The sequence below is a fragment of the Pseudorasbora parva genome, chromosome 6 (genome assembly GCF_024679245.1).
Source record: "Pseudorasbora parva isolate DD20220531a chromosome 6, ASM2467924v1, whole genome shotgun sequence".
Taxonomy (NCBI): domain Eukaryota; kingdom Metazoa; phylum Chordata; class Actinopteri; order Cypriniformes; family Gobionidae; genus Pseudorasbora; species Pseudorasbora parva.
The window spans coordinates 48821017-48834754 of NC_090177.1; the positions used below are offsets into that span (position 1 = coordinate 48821017).

The 13738-nt window shown below is 45.4% G+C and overlaps 2 non-coding genes and 2 pseudogenes across 2 annotated transcripts; all 4 read left to right on the forward strand.

Annotated features, from left to right (window-relative positions):
* The first annotated feature begins 1543 nt into the window (after nucleotides 1-1543).
* On the forward strand, nucleotides 1544-1716 carry LOC137080107 (U2 spliceosomal RNA; annotated as a pseudogene).
* A 462-nt stretch (nucleotides 1717-2178) lies between these two features.
* On the forward strand, nucleotides 2179-2331 carry LOC137079755 (U1 spliceosomal RNA; annotated as a pseudogene).
* A 5518-nt stretch (nucleotides 2332-7849) lies between these two features.
* On the forward strand, nucleotides 7850-8038 carry LOC137080120 (U2 spliceosomal RNA). Its single transcript, XR_010905996.1, has one exon. It is a non-coding gene; the product is annotated as a U2 spliceosomal RNA (small nuclear RNA).
* Nucleotides 8039-8276: 238 nt separating this feature from the next.
* LOC137079746 (U1 spliceosomal RNA) lies at nucleotides 8277-8440 on the forward strand. The gene has a single exon (XR_010905688.1). It is a non-coding gene; the product is annotated as a U1 spliceosomal RNA (small nuclear RNA).
* Nucleotides 8441-13738: the final 5298 nt, after the last annotated feature.

The window sequence follows — 13738 nt, forward strand, 5'->3', positions numbered from 1 at the left end:
GAAACTGGACTGACATCTTAGGGAAAGTTAGGCAAAGACTGGGTTTTTGGGGACTAAGACAGATGACAATAGAAGGGAAGGTTTTAATTTTTAAAGCCGTAATTTTACCACTGATTTTACTTGTCTGTTCTGTTATTAGTCCCCCAAGAAGATTCCTGGCCAACCCTGAGAGGGTGGTATTCTTTTTCCTGTGGCGGTCCAAGTGCGAATGACTGAAAAGGGAGGTCTTTAAAAAAAGAAAGGAAAATGGCGGGAAAGGCCTCCCTGACCCCCACTTGTTTTTAGGTAGCCGCTTTACCGCCCTCCACATCGGCTATGCACTGACCCCATCCAGAGAGAATAAGACAGCGGCCATGGCTCGTTTCTGGATGGGGTCCTACCTAAGAAGCCTAAAGATTTTACCTACTGATTTGAAAACCCCAGTGTCTTTTAACTTGCCAAAAGAGTATATTTTTATCAAGAAATTTTTAAAGAAACACTTTTTTACAAACAGACGATGTGACAATTTTAACTAACCATAAGTCTCTTATCTCTCTTGTGCAGGATCGAGAAAAGGTGAGCCCAGTTCCAGGCCTCACGCCAAGTGAGGCCAAAGAAGTTTGAAGGAACGTTGCCCACCCAGCTCTCCAGAACAGGCTTAAGGACTTGGCGTGGATGGTGGCTCATGAGATCCTCCCGGTCAGGGCGGTTATGCACTCCATAGGCATGGCCAAAAATCCCACCTGCCCACGGTCTGGGTGTAAATTCCCGGAGACCGTCTACCATCTGCTCTGGGAGTGCGGTGCTGCGCGGGACCTGTGGGCCAGGGCCGGCCCCCTGTTTTTCCCGTGCCTGCCAGCGGGTGGGGCCCAGGTGGATTACAGGCTCGCCATCCTACGGGTGGGTCAGGGCCTAAAAGCCCTAACAACACAAGAATTTGCATCGCTCTGGCTCACCCTTAACCTGATAAAGGATGCCATCTTGGTCACCAGAAACCTGCTGGTGGGGAAACGCGTGACGGTCTCCCTCCACGCGAGCTAGCAGAGGATAAAATCAATGCTGCAGGGTGGACCGCACGTCATTATTCGGATGGGGGGGCCAAGACCACACGAGAAGGTCCCAGCCACCACCGACCTTGGCCCCCCGTAGATGCACCCTCACCACTCTGGCTACGGAAACAGCGGGCCAGCGGGCCGAAGGAGAGGGGATTTCCGCTGGGCTCTGGAAGCGAGGAGTCTTGAGCCTGTTCTGGAGAACTGGAGTGAATGGACATGTTTTGTAAGGGCTCGCCCTCGATCCTGTACAAGAGATGGAGTTTTAATTGTCACGTTTTAGTCTGTTTTAACATGAATATATTTATTGGTTATTTTTTTCATTCATTTTATCCCTCTTTTAACACCACACTGACATACATGGACTTTTACACAACACATCAACTGATTTAAACAAAAAATTGTCTGTTTTAATTGGTGTAACTATGTATTTTTATTTTTAAAACAAGAAGAAAGAAATGTGTGGCATAAATATGAAAATGAATTGAAATCAATATGAAAAATGTAACAATAAAACTTTTCGAAAGAAAAATCTGTTCTTATCAGTTTAATATCTGATACGTTCCCTATCCGGGGACTGCATTTTAAATTGATTTTTGGCACATGGAGCCGGAACCGGGGCTTGCTCCGTCCACTCCACGCATCGACCTGGTATTGCAGTGCCTCCAGGAACGGTGTGCTTCCCCTTTTTGGGGACTGCGAATTGTTGTGACTAATAGAAGAACCAACAACACCACTGGAATTTTGTCAGAGAATACAGAAATACGCAGGAAGCGCATACAAAATGACGATGACGTGACGCAACAATGACTGTGCTATAGAGAAAGCAGCAAGCTGCGGTCATATGAGCATAGAAAAAAAACAAGAACAAAAGCGTCGGTTGCCGGCCGGCTGACTCATCACCGTCACAGCACGTTTTTTGATGTCCCTCTTATTTGAGAGTCTTTACCAACAAGCTGATGAGTCGAATCAGGTGTTTGTGCTGGATGGATTAGGGACACCTGATTCAAATCAAGGTCACGCATGCACGCAGCAGTCAAGCGATGGAAGGTGCCCCGCCCTTCCTTTTCTTGGGGGAGGGGAAGGTCACCGTGTTTGAGGATGGCGAAGGGGGATAGGGCGCCTCTGCCTGGAGGCCAGGCAACTCATACTTACCTGGAAGGGGAGACAACATGATCAGGAAGGTGGTTCACCCAGGGTGAGGCTCGGCCGTTGTGCTGACCCCTGCGAATTCCCCAAATGTGGGAATCTCGACTGCATAATTTATGGTAGTGGGGGACTGCGTTCGCGCTCTCCCCTGTACACACTGGTTAAAAGCAGATAACGTGGAGGGAAAAAGCGTGCGGTTCTTAACGGTTGTGGCGTCGCCCACTGCCCAAATGGGTGAAGTTGCACCAGTTTTGTCATGTTTCTGTCTTTTTCTGCTGTGTCAGCCAGTGACCCGGAGAGTTCAGAGAACTGAACTGCGTTTGTTTTCATCGAGGTTGTCGAAACCTGCAACCGTTTGCCGAATGTGGTTTTTCCCACAAACTTTGATATTCAACGGACGAGTTGATTGACAGCAGTGGTCCCAAAGGCAAAGTTGTTCGGATGGAGGTTTTCTGTCCTATGGTACGACTGTCTCGTGCGCGTGCGTGAAAAAGCATGCGACAAATGTTCGCCTATAGCCGCTCTCATGTTGTTGCTTTTTCATTTTAAAAAGCGCCACTAGGTGGCCATTCACTGCGTCCTTTCTCGCCTGACCCCAGACTGAGACCGTGCACAGGTGTACCGGCTTGGGCGAAATTGTCTCGTTCCGTCCAAGAGCTATAGCCGTTCTGGCAGACCCCATGTCGCCCACACCGTAGGTTTCGGCCTGCCGCCGCCAAGCTGAATCGAAATTCCCACTTTTTTTCCGATCTGGACGGACAGTCAGACTCCAGAGAATCTTTCTGCACTGGTTTGGGCCAGATCGGGCAAAAGACCTAGGACTAGTGTGCAAAAGTAGGTTTTTCACAAAATCCCAAATACCCGAAAATCCGAGGCCTGCGTCTCACTTGGCTCGAGCCAAAGATTCCGATGATATAAGACACTTGGTTCTGCGGCATGCGGTTTGGGAGATACGAGCCATTTCGTACTTTCGGTGGCTTGTACCATCTCTCAAAGTTTCAGGTCTCTACGACGTACGGTTCGGTCTGCCCGGTCACATTTAGGGCAGAGTGCGTTGACGACTGAAGGTCCTCGCAACAGCAGTAGGGTTTCCGGGATGCACTCAAAAGTTGTGGATCGATTTTTGGGGTCAGGCAGCGCTGGAGCGCTGGCGGCCCTGAGGTTGGATCCATCTATGCCAGGAGGCCTGGTTCATCCGCCTGGGTCATTTTCCATCAGGCCAAACAGAGGCTTCCTCTACTACCCAGGGCAGCCCATGTACTGCCGAAGGTGTGGAGGTGAAGGGCACGTCAAGGCAGACTGCGAGGGACTGCGGTGTCGTCTTTGTGGGGCAGCGGATCATGTCGGTTCGGGCTGTTCTGCCCCAAAACATTACAGTCTGTGTGGGAAGCAAGATCATCTGTATCTAGCGTGTCCACTGCGGAGCAAGTCATATGCAAGTTTGCTGAAAGAAGGGGAAGACCTGCAGGCTGATCTGGAGGCGATACTCATAAGCTTACCGGCTGTAAGGGAAGAGCGGTCCGGGGGGAGGACAATGGTAGAGGTGCAAGAGAAGGATGGTGAACCAGACCGGGGAGAGGTGTATGTGGATAATCAACCAGCCACTGGCAGTGGGGACTTGATTAGTCTGTCCTTGGATGAAAGTAAGGGGGCAGTAGAACAGCAGACAAATCCTTCTCAAGTCTGGTCGGAAATGGACATCGCAGAGGTGTGGTCGGGAGCCTTGGGAGTGGGAGAGGAGCAGGACCTCCTGGAGCCGACACTGGGATTGTCGGATCAATGAGATGGAGTGTCTAATGGGTCCGAAAGGGAGAACTCAGCTGACTCGAGGCCTGGATCAAGTCGACGCCGGACCTGGGATGATCTGAGGGATCGGAAGGAGGAGGAAGGATGTAAACTTAGCAAACTGGAGGACGCTGTAAGTCAAGATACGGCAGGAAAGGAGGACAGAGAGGAGGGGTCTGAAGAAGAGGAAGAAGGAGAAATGGACGCTGAGTGGGGGTACAGAGTGGAAAAGGATGAGATGATAACTGGATCTGGTGAATGGACTGAGGTTGCTAGAAGGGTAAGAGGAAGAGGGATAAGAAGGGGTCCACAAAGAAAAGGGAATGGGGAGGGATAATATGAGGAACAAGTGGGATGGGGGGAATCTTGATGGAGGGTGGGGTTTGATGGGGGTTTGGGTAGCCTTCAAATGGGGATAATTAAAGTAGCAACTTTCAATGTAAGGGGAATGAAATCTTTCTGTTAGAGATTTGTGTTATGATGTTTTGTTTCTACAAGAATGCCATTTGGAGAATGATAAGGATGTGGAGTGTTTTTCAAAAGAATGGATTTTAGGACCATCTTTTTGGGGAGTGGGAAATGTGAGGGCGGATGGGGTGGGGATTCTTTTTTTTTCCGTGGGAGGTGTCAATTGAAGCGCCAGGGGTAATTGTCCCAGGAAGAGTGATTTTTGTGGATGCTCGTTGGAGAGGGGTTGCTGTCCGTTTTATAAATGTGTATGCACCCAGTAAGCAGGGGGAAAGGGAGGGGTTTTTGGAGATTTTTTTTCCTTTACTGTACACTAACCGGCTGGTAGTTCTAGGAGGTGATTTTAATGTATCTATAGGCAAGGGTCAGGGGGGAGGGCTGGAAGAGGTAATCCAGGTTTTTGGGCTCCAGGATGCCTTTCGGGCAGCGGGTGATGGGGGTCCTGGTTATACGTGGTGGAATAGTAGGCAGGAGGCTTCGCGGCTAGATTATTATTTTTTTCCCCAAGTCAGTTAAAGTTAGTGGGTATACTGTGCAGCCTATGTGGTGCTCAGACCATGGCCTTGTGGGTTCTTGGGTGGAAGGGGAGTTTGGGCAAAGGGGGCGGGGGAGGTGGAAACTGAACACCACGTATCTTCTGGACCCAATCTTTTGCAGGGTTATGAAGGAGTTGTTTATGGGGTGGAGGAATTTAAAAGGGTTTTATCAATCTCATTCGGACTGGTGGGAAGGGGTTAAAGAAAGGCTAAAGTTTTTTGTAAAGAATGGGGCCTGGCGCTGGCGCCGAAAAGACGACAACAGGCACAGCAGTGGACTAAGGAGTTACAGGGATTATGTTCGCAGGGGTTTTTAAACTCTGCACAGGGGTGGAGGAAGGCAACTTTTCTGCAAGAAGCTTTAAAGGAATATTATAGGGGGGAGGCAAGGAAGTTCCTGGTTCAATCAGGGGTATGTAAGCATGGGTTGGATGAGAGACCTACAAAGTTTTTCTTTGCAACGGTGAAAGGTAGGCAGAAGCGAAGTAGTATAAATACTACTAAATACGGCTGCTGGTAAAGTTGATTCAGTGGAGGGGATGTTGAAGGCTGCAGCCACCTTTTATAAAGATTTGTTTTCGGACAGGGAAAGGAGGGGAACAACAGCAGAGCTTTTTCTTAATGATCTAGATAAGAGGTTGGAGGATGCAGAAAAAGTTAGCCTGGAGGAAAAGGTCACATTAGAGGAGGTAGAGGTAGCAGTAAGATCCCTGAAGGGGGGTACGTCCCCGGGTGGCGATGGTCTTCCAGCCGAGTTTTATCAGGTTTTTTTGCCGTTAGTAGGTTTGGATTTGGTTAAAGTATATCAGGAAAGTTTCGAAAGAAAAGTTTTGGCTCTTTCTATGAGAATGGGAATAGTGACCCTGCTTCATAAGAAGAATGAGAAAGAAGATCTGGCAAATTGGCGGCCAATAACCCTGTTGGCTACGGATTATAAGATCCTGGCGAAAGTCCTAACTACGTGTCTTAAGAAAGTAGTAGGATCGGTAGTCCATCCTGATCAGACATGCGGAGTCCCAGGAAGATCGGGTAGCCTTAATTTAGCTCTAACTCGGGATGTGTTTAGTTGGGCAGAACAGCGTCAGCTTCCGTTGGCTGTTCTGAGTTTAGATCAGGAAAAGGCATTTGATAGGGTGAGCCACTCTTTCTTATGGTCTGTGCTGAAGAGACTTGGGTTTGGTCCTGTTTTTAGAGCCTGGATACGGTTATTGTATAACGAGGTAGGGAGCCGGATCGGGGTGAACGGGTTCTTTTCTGAAATGGTGGAGCAATTAGGAGGTGTGAGGCAGGGGTGTCCATTGTCACCCCTGCTTTATATACTATCATTGGAGCCTTTGGCTTGCCGGCTGCGTGCGTCAGCAGCATCAGCTGGATTAGTGCTGCCAGGGGGAGCAGGAATAAGGGCAAAAATTTATGTATATGCGGATGATATGACGTTTTTTTTTTACCACGGAGCAGGACTTTGTGGGGGTAGGGGAAGTTTTGCGCGCTTTTTCCGGGTGAATGTGAATAAGTCTTCAGTGATGTTTGTAGGACAATGGAGCGGGAGGACTTCCGTCCCAGGTGGGTATGCTTTGTGTATGGATGGTCTTAAAATCTTGGGGGTGCGGTTTTTCAGGGTTAATAGTGGCCAGCAAAATTGGGAGGAGTTGTTAAAAACTTTGCAGGGGAAGGTCAGGAAATGGAACGGAAGGGATCTGTCCTTATGGGGCAGAGTGCAGGCGGTTAAGACAGATATGCTGCCCAGTATGAATCATCTGGCATATGTCTTCCCCCTGCCCTTTTGGCAGGGGAGGAGAATGGAGAAGTTAGTATTCTCATTCATTTGGAAAGGAGGAACAGAGCTGGTGTCGAGGGCACAGATGTTTAACCATCTGAGGAAGGGTGTGAGAGGAGTGCCATGCCTCACTTGGAAGACTGCAGTGCTTTTTACTGCCTTTGCGGCTCACCTGGTTGTTCAGACCCCAGAGCACAAAGTGTATTTTTTATTACGGTTCTGGTTAGGATGGCCATTGAGGCATTTAATAGAATGGAGCAATAGGGTACCTTGGTCAGTGGATAGGCCTGAGCACTATAGGGTGGCTGCAGACATTATCAAGAGGAACCAGTGGTGTTTGGAGCAGTCATTGGTGTTGGACCATAGGAAACTGTATGCAAGTTTGGTAGAGACTGCAGTAGTAGAAATAAGGTGGACGAGGACTCCTGTGGAAGTAAATTGGCAGGCTTTGCAGCCAGATTTTTTGATTGGGGTGTGTAAGGATTTGAACTGGTTGGTGGCTTTGGGGAGGCTCCCAGTGCGGGAACGTTTGTATAGGCATGGTCAGGGTAGATCTCCGTGGTGCCCGGGGGGCTGCGGAAATGAGGAGACCATTGAGCACGCTTTGTGGTCTTGTCCGGGAGCAGTCTCTTTCTGGAGGGCAGTCGCAGGATGGTGGAGAGAATGGGGAGGGCCAGCGATCACTTGAGATTTGGTGTTATATGGTTCAGGGTTGAGGAAGGTGGAGAAGGATAGGAGACGGGTGGTGTTGGTAGTAGTTTCAGAGGGGAAGCGAATATTATGGGAATGGCGGTCAAGGTGTTTAAGAAAACAGTTGCCTAGTATAGAGCCCCAAAGACTGTTCTGGGCTCTTATGGCTTGTGTGTCTAAAGAGGTAAAGGGATATAGAGCTTCTATTGGGGAGGAGATGGTGCAAAGGGTTGGGGGGGGGTCTTGCTCGAGTTGGAGTGGGATAAGGGTTTGGAGGGGGTTATTGGTTATTGTGTGTGTGTGCTTTAAAATGTTATATTTGTATTAAGATTAGGAGATTTGTGTTCTGTTTCAAGGTACTGTAAAGACTGTGAAGGAAAGAAGGAATTATGTTGAATTAATGTGTGTGATGTATGGTTATGGTATAATAAATAAAAAAAATAAAAAAATCTGTTCTTATCAATTTAATATCTTATACGTCCCCTATCCGGGGACTGCATATTATATTGATTTTTGGCACATGGAGCCGGAACCAGGGCTTGCTCCATCCACTCCACGCATCGACCTGGTATTGCAGTGCCTCCTGGTGGGCTGACCCATCACAGCACGTTTTTGATGTCCCTCTTATTTGAGAGTCTTTACCAAGGAGCTGATGAGTCGAATCAGGGGTTTGTGTTGGATGGATTAGGGACACCTGATTCAAATCAAGGTCACCCACGCAAGCAGCAGTCAAGCAATGGAAGGTGCCCCGCCCTTCCTTTTCTTGGGGGAGGGGAAGGTCACCGTGTTTGAGGATGGCGAAGGGGGATAGGGCGCCTCTGCCTGGAGGCCAGGCAACTCATACTTACCTGGCAGGGGAGACACTATGATCAGAAAGGTGGTTTACCCAGGGAGAGGCTCGGCCATTGCACTCCGGTTGTGCTGACCCCTGCGAATTCCCCAAATGTGGGAATCTCGACTGCATAATTTATGGTAGTGGGGGACTGCGTTCGCGCTCTCCCCTGTACACACTGGTTAAAAGCAGATAACGTGGAGGGAAAAAGTGTGCAGTTCTTAACGGTTGTGGCGTCGCCCACTGCCCCAAAGGGTGAAGTTGTACCAGTTTTGTTATGTTTCTGTCTTTTTTTGCTGTGTCAGCCAGTGACCCGGAGAGTTCAGAGAACTGAACTGCGTTTGTTTTCATCGAAGTTGTCGAAACCTGCGACCGGTTTGCCGAATGTGGTTTTTCCCACAAACTTTGATATTCAATGGACGAGTTGATTGACAGCGATGGTCCCAAAGGCAAAGTTGTTCGGATGGAGGTTTTCTGTCATGTGGTACGTCTCGTGCGCGTGCGTGAAAAAGCATGCGACATACGTTCGCCTATAGCCGCTCTCATGTTGTTGCTTTTTCATTTTAAAGCACCACTAGGTGGCCATTCACCGCGTCCTTTCTCCCCTGACCCCAGACTGAGCCCGTGCACGGGTGTACCGGCTTGGGTGAAATTGTCTCGTTCCGTCCAAGAGCTATAGCCGTTCTAGCAGACCCCGCCTCGCCCACCCCGTAGGTTTCGGCCTGCCGCCGCCAAGCTGAATGGAAATTCCCACTTTTTTCCGATCTGGACGGACAGTCAGACTCCAGAGAATCTTTCTGCACTGGTTTGGGCCAGATCGGGCAAAAGACCTAGGACTAGTGTGCAAAAGTAGGTTTTTCACAAAATCCCAAATACCCGAAAATTTCTTTCTGCTACCCACCTTCAATTTTTATTATTTACACTCTTGTGCATTTTCTTAAGAATGTGTCAGGTTCAATTACTCTTTCGTAGCTTCAGCTTTGTTGTTTAACGTGGCGGAGAGACAAATGTACAGACACAGATTTGTTGATGTGATGTGAATTTAATTGGAATTCACCGCTTCCCATATGGGCGTCGCCTTTGCCGGCTCCCCTGCCGCTGCGTCATCGTGTCATCACTTCTCGGCCTTTTGGCTAAGATCAAGTATCTAGTCAGACGGTTGAGACTGCGATCGCCTCTCTGAGGTTTCCTGGCTCGAGATCTTTTTGTGTCCCGAGCCGCACAACTTTTGAGAGGTAGAGTGATACTGCTTTTTTACGGTTCAACAGTTTTAAGGTAAGACTTTTATTATTTTATCTATTTATTGTATTTATTGTTATTTTACAGTTTTTAGACTGTTGGTGCCTCTACCATGTCGGCTGCTCGTGCTGGCACGCGGAAGCAATACAGCGTGCGCTTTTTATTTAGAGAGGTGGATGGTAAGCTCCTGGGGTTGTCTCGCCTAGACTTCTCCAGGAAGCTGATCCAGAAAACCCTCAATTTTAGACCTGAGGATCTAAACTGTTTGATGACTCTGCCCCTGAACAAGGGTTTTGATTTGAGTTTGAAAACTGCTTCCCTGCTGAATGACTTTTGGCAAAGGTTTGACTCTGTTAAGGCCCAGTTCTCCATGTTCAATGTGGAAAAACTTTCAGATAACACACTTAAAACTGTGATTGTCAGAATGTTTAACAAAACAGTGACATGGGATGATATTTGTGTCTGGTTGGGTAGATTATGCACTGTTAGAAGTCAGCCTATCAAAGTGCTAGATGAGGACGGCATTTGGAACTGCTCCTGGCGGATTCCCATTAAACAATGGGAAGAGAACCAGAAGCCTTCGCTCAGCTAATGAGTGAAGGCTTGTGGTACCATCACAGAGAGGCATGAAATCCCTCTCTCGAACTTTTTCTTTCATTGTTCCGGGTTGGTGGAACGATCTTCCGTCCTCCATACGCACAACAGAATCACTCACTTCGTTCAAAAGACAGGTAAAAACTCATCTCTTCCATGAACACTTAATCTTACATAAAAAAATAAAAAAATAATAAAAAAAAAACATTCTTTCCCCCTCTATTTCTCCTTTCTTCTTTCCTTTTCTGGTCTTTGCTACTCTGAGCAGTGTACAAATCTTAGTATTTAGGGCACTTTTTGTGTTTCGTTGCCTCTTCTTGACGGATCGCTTCCTGTTCTCCTGAGTTGTAAGTCGCTTTGGATAAAAGCGTCTGCTAAATGCATAAATGTAAAATGTAAATGTAAAATGTAAGAGGCTGGGGGCTATCAAGGCCTAAGTTGTGTAGAAAATGTGGAAGAGTTGGGCATCTAGCCGATGCATGCCAAGAGTTAGTGTGTGGGAAGTGTAAAGAAATTGGGCCCATTTTTGATGATTGTACCAATGGCAGGCGGTGCAACCTATGTGGAGAATCAAACCATCTCTACAGAGATTGCCCAAAAAGTTTTGCCAACAAACTCAATAAATGGCAATAAAATGGCCGCCCCACAACCAGAACAATCAAAAGAACAAAGAGAGGAGGCGGTCCCTGAGGTTTTGGCGGGAATTTCAATTTCCCAGCCAGCCTCAGGGAGTGGTCAGGAACAAGGAAGTGGGGCGGCCACAGGGGCGGAGTCATGTTCTCCAACAGAACCTGACAAAGAAATGGAAGAAGAGGAATGGGAGGAAACAATAGAACATGTGAAAGAAATGGAAGAAGAGGAAAGAGAGGAAACAACAGTTTCCTCCCTAGAAACGGTTTCAGACCTAGCGGTGGAATCCAGTGGGAGTGAAATTAACTTTTCACTCCCAAATGCTCAGGTGCAAAAAAGACCTGAGGGATCTCCTCTATCTGATACAGAGGAGAAGAAAGCTAGGGCAGCACATAGTTCAGATAGTTCCGTTTTGGAAGATCTGGAACATATATGGCCCCTAGAATCCCCAAATGAGGTATCTTTTTTGCACATAAAGCTAAGAACATCATCACCAAAGGAGATGCAAGAGGATTCCTCTGTAGCTCCTGGGGTGGTGAGCACATGCTTACCCGACCCCAGTCCTCATGGGAGAAAGGAAAAGCAGGTGAAATAAGATATAACATATTACGTTTTTAATGGTTTTATTGTAGTCTTTTTATCATTGTCTTAAATGTCTCATACCTTTTTTTTAATTATCTTTTTTATTGGAATATGCAAAGAAAACAATATTAATAAATCTATACATTCCTCTTTTTTTCTTTTTTGTTAACAACTACTAAGGGTGGACACAAACATGAGCAGTCACAACCCCATGAACCCAAAACCCCACCCACCCCCAAGGAGGAGAATTAATCTTAAAAAACATTTCCAGAGGAGGAAGAAAAAAAAGAAGAAAAAAAGAGAAATAATAATAATAAAACAGTAATACAAATTGAATGAAACCGAAAAACAAACAATTAACTCCATAGAATAATAAATAAAATAAAATAATATATATATATATATATATATATATATATATATATATATATATATATATATATATATATATATATATATATATATATAATATAATTTTATTTTATTTTATTTTATTTTATTTACTATTCTATGGAGTTAATTGTTTGTTTTTTGGTATATATATATATATATATATATATATATATATATATATATATATATATATATATATATATATATATATATTACAAATCATCAAATATAAGTGGCGTACTTTTGACAAAATTAAGTAGAGGACCCCAGTTTTATAAAAAAATTTAGTGGAACCTCTTAGTGCAAATTTAATTTTTTCAATATATAAAAAAGACAACAGATCTTCTAACCATGAAAGAGGAGGAGGAGGTTTAGAAGAGCGAGCTTCGTCTGCGAGCTATCAACGAAGCAAAGGCAAGAACATTGGCATACTTTTTTGCATTCCTGCTCGAAATCGATGGGACACCAAAAATGGCAATTAGAGGGCATGGTTCAAGGGAAATATTCAAAACTTTAGAAAAAGTATCAAAAAAGGAATACCAAAAGTCTTCCAGCTTTGAACATAAATAAAACATATGGGTATGATCAGCAGCAACCAGAGAGCATCTATTGCACATGGCATCCACACCTGAAAAAAGCTCAATTTGAGGTTTGTAAAATGAATTCTGTGAAAAACCTAAAATTGAATCAAACTCAATCTGGCACAGGATGATGAAGAGTTAATACTGCCAGCAGCTAATTCCCACCATTCTGAGTCCAAAATACATCCGAGTTCCTCCTCCCATTGATGTTTAAAATGAGTGGATGATGGCAAAACATAAGGAAGAATTAAATTATATAAAAAAGATATGGACCTCTGTTTTCTGTATTAAGCACTTCTCATATAAAGAAGGTTCAGACAAGTATGGAAAAGAAGACCAATGGGAATTAACAAAGTTGCGCACTTGAAAGAAACGAAACAAGTTAGACTGTGGTATATTGAATTTTTTTGCACGATCAGAAAAACTTGTGAAAACTCCGTCAATAAATAAATCTGAAAAATATACAAGGCCTTTGTTTTTCCACAGAACAAAAGCAGAGTCTAAGGTTGACGGAATAAATAAATGATTATTGCAAATGGGGCCATAAAGAGAGGCAGCAGCAAGTTTAAAATGTTGTCTGAATTGCCTCCAGATCCTGAGAGAAGCGCATACCACTGGATTTGTGGTAAACTTTGAGAGGCGACAGGATAAAGGAGCACATACCAAGGCAGTGAGTGAGGATGAGGAACAGGACTGTGCTTCTAACCTACACCAATCTAAATGGGGAGAATTATACCAGCAGTGGATTTTGCTGATATTTGCTGCCCAGTAATAAATCAAAAAATTGGGCAGTGCAAGACCTCCATCTTTTTTATGTTTTTGAAGATATGCCTTGCTTAGCCTAGGAGGTCTGCCCTGCCAAATATAGGTAGAAATAGCACCATCTAACAGTTTAAAGAAAGACTTGGGTAAAAAAACAGGGAGGGACTGAAAAAGAAACAAAAATCTAGGTAAAATATTCATTTTAATTGATTGAACTCTACCAAATAAGGTAAGAGGTATCTTATCCCAACGTTGCAAATCTAATTTAACTTGCTTGAGCAACTTAAGCCGGGTGCACACTGTGCGATTTTGGCCACGATTTGGCCGTCTGGGACAAATTTAGCAAATCCTAAAAGATTCCTCTGATCCTAGGCTAAAATCTGACGTCTTTGGTCGTTAGTTTGACATGTTCACCGGCAGCCGATTAATGAGCGCTGCGATCAAATTTTACCTCAGACGAAATTCTGGCAGTGTCAGAAGATTTGGCACACAATCCTGCAGTGTGACTTCTCCTACGACGACAGTCAAATATCTCCGTTTTTCAAGACAAAAACTATGACCAAAACGAGTACTAGAGATTTCTTTGTAGCCAGCATTTCAGTCCCGCGTGTAATTCAGCTCACTGTCACTGAACGCGTCATTCATTGATGATATAAAACTCCGGGTGAGTTTTCTTCCGCGCGTCCGTT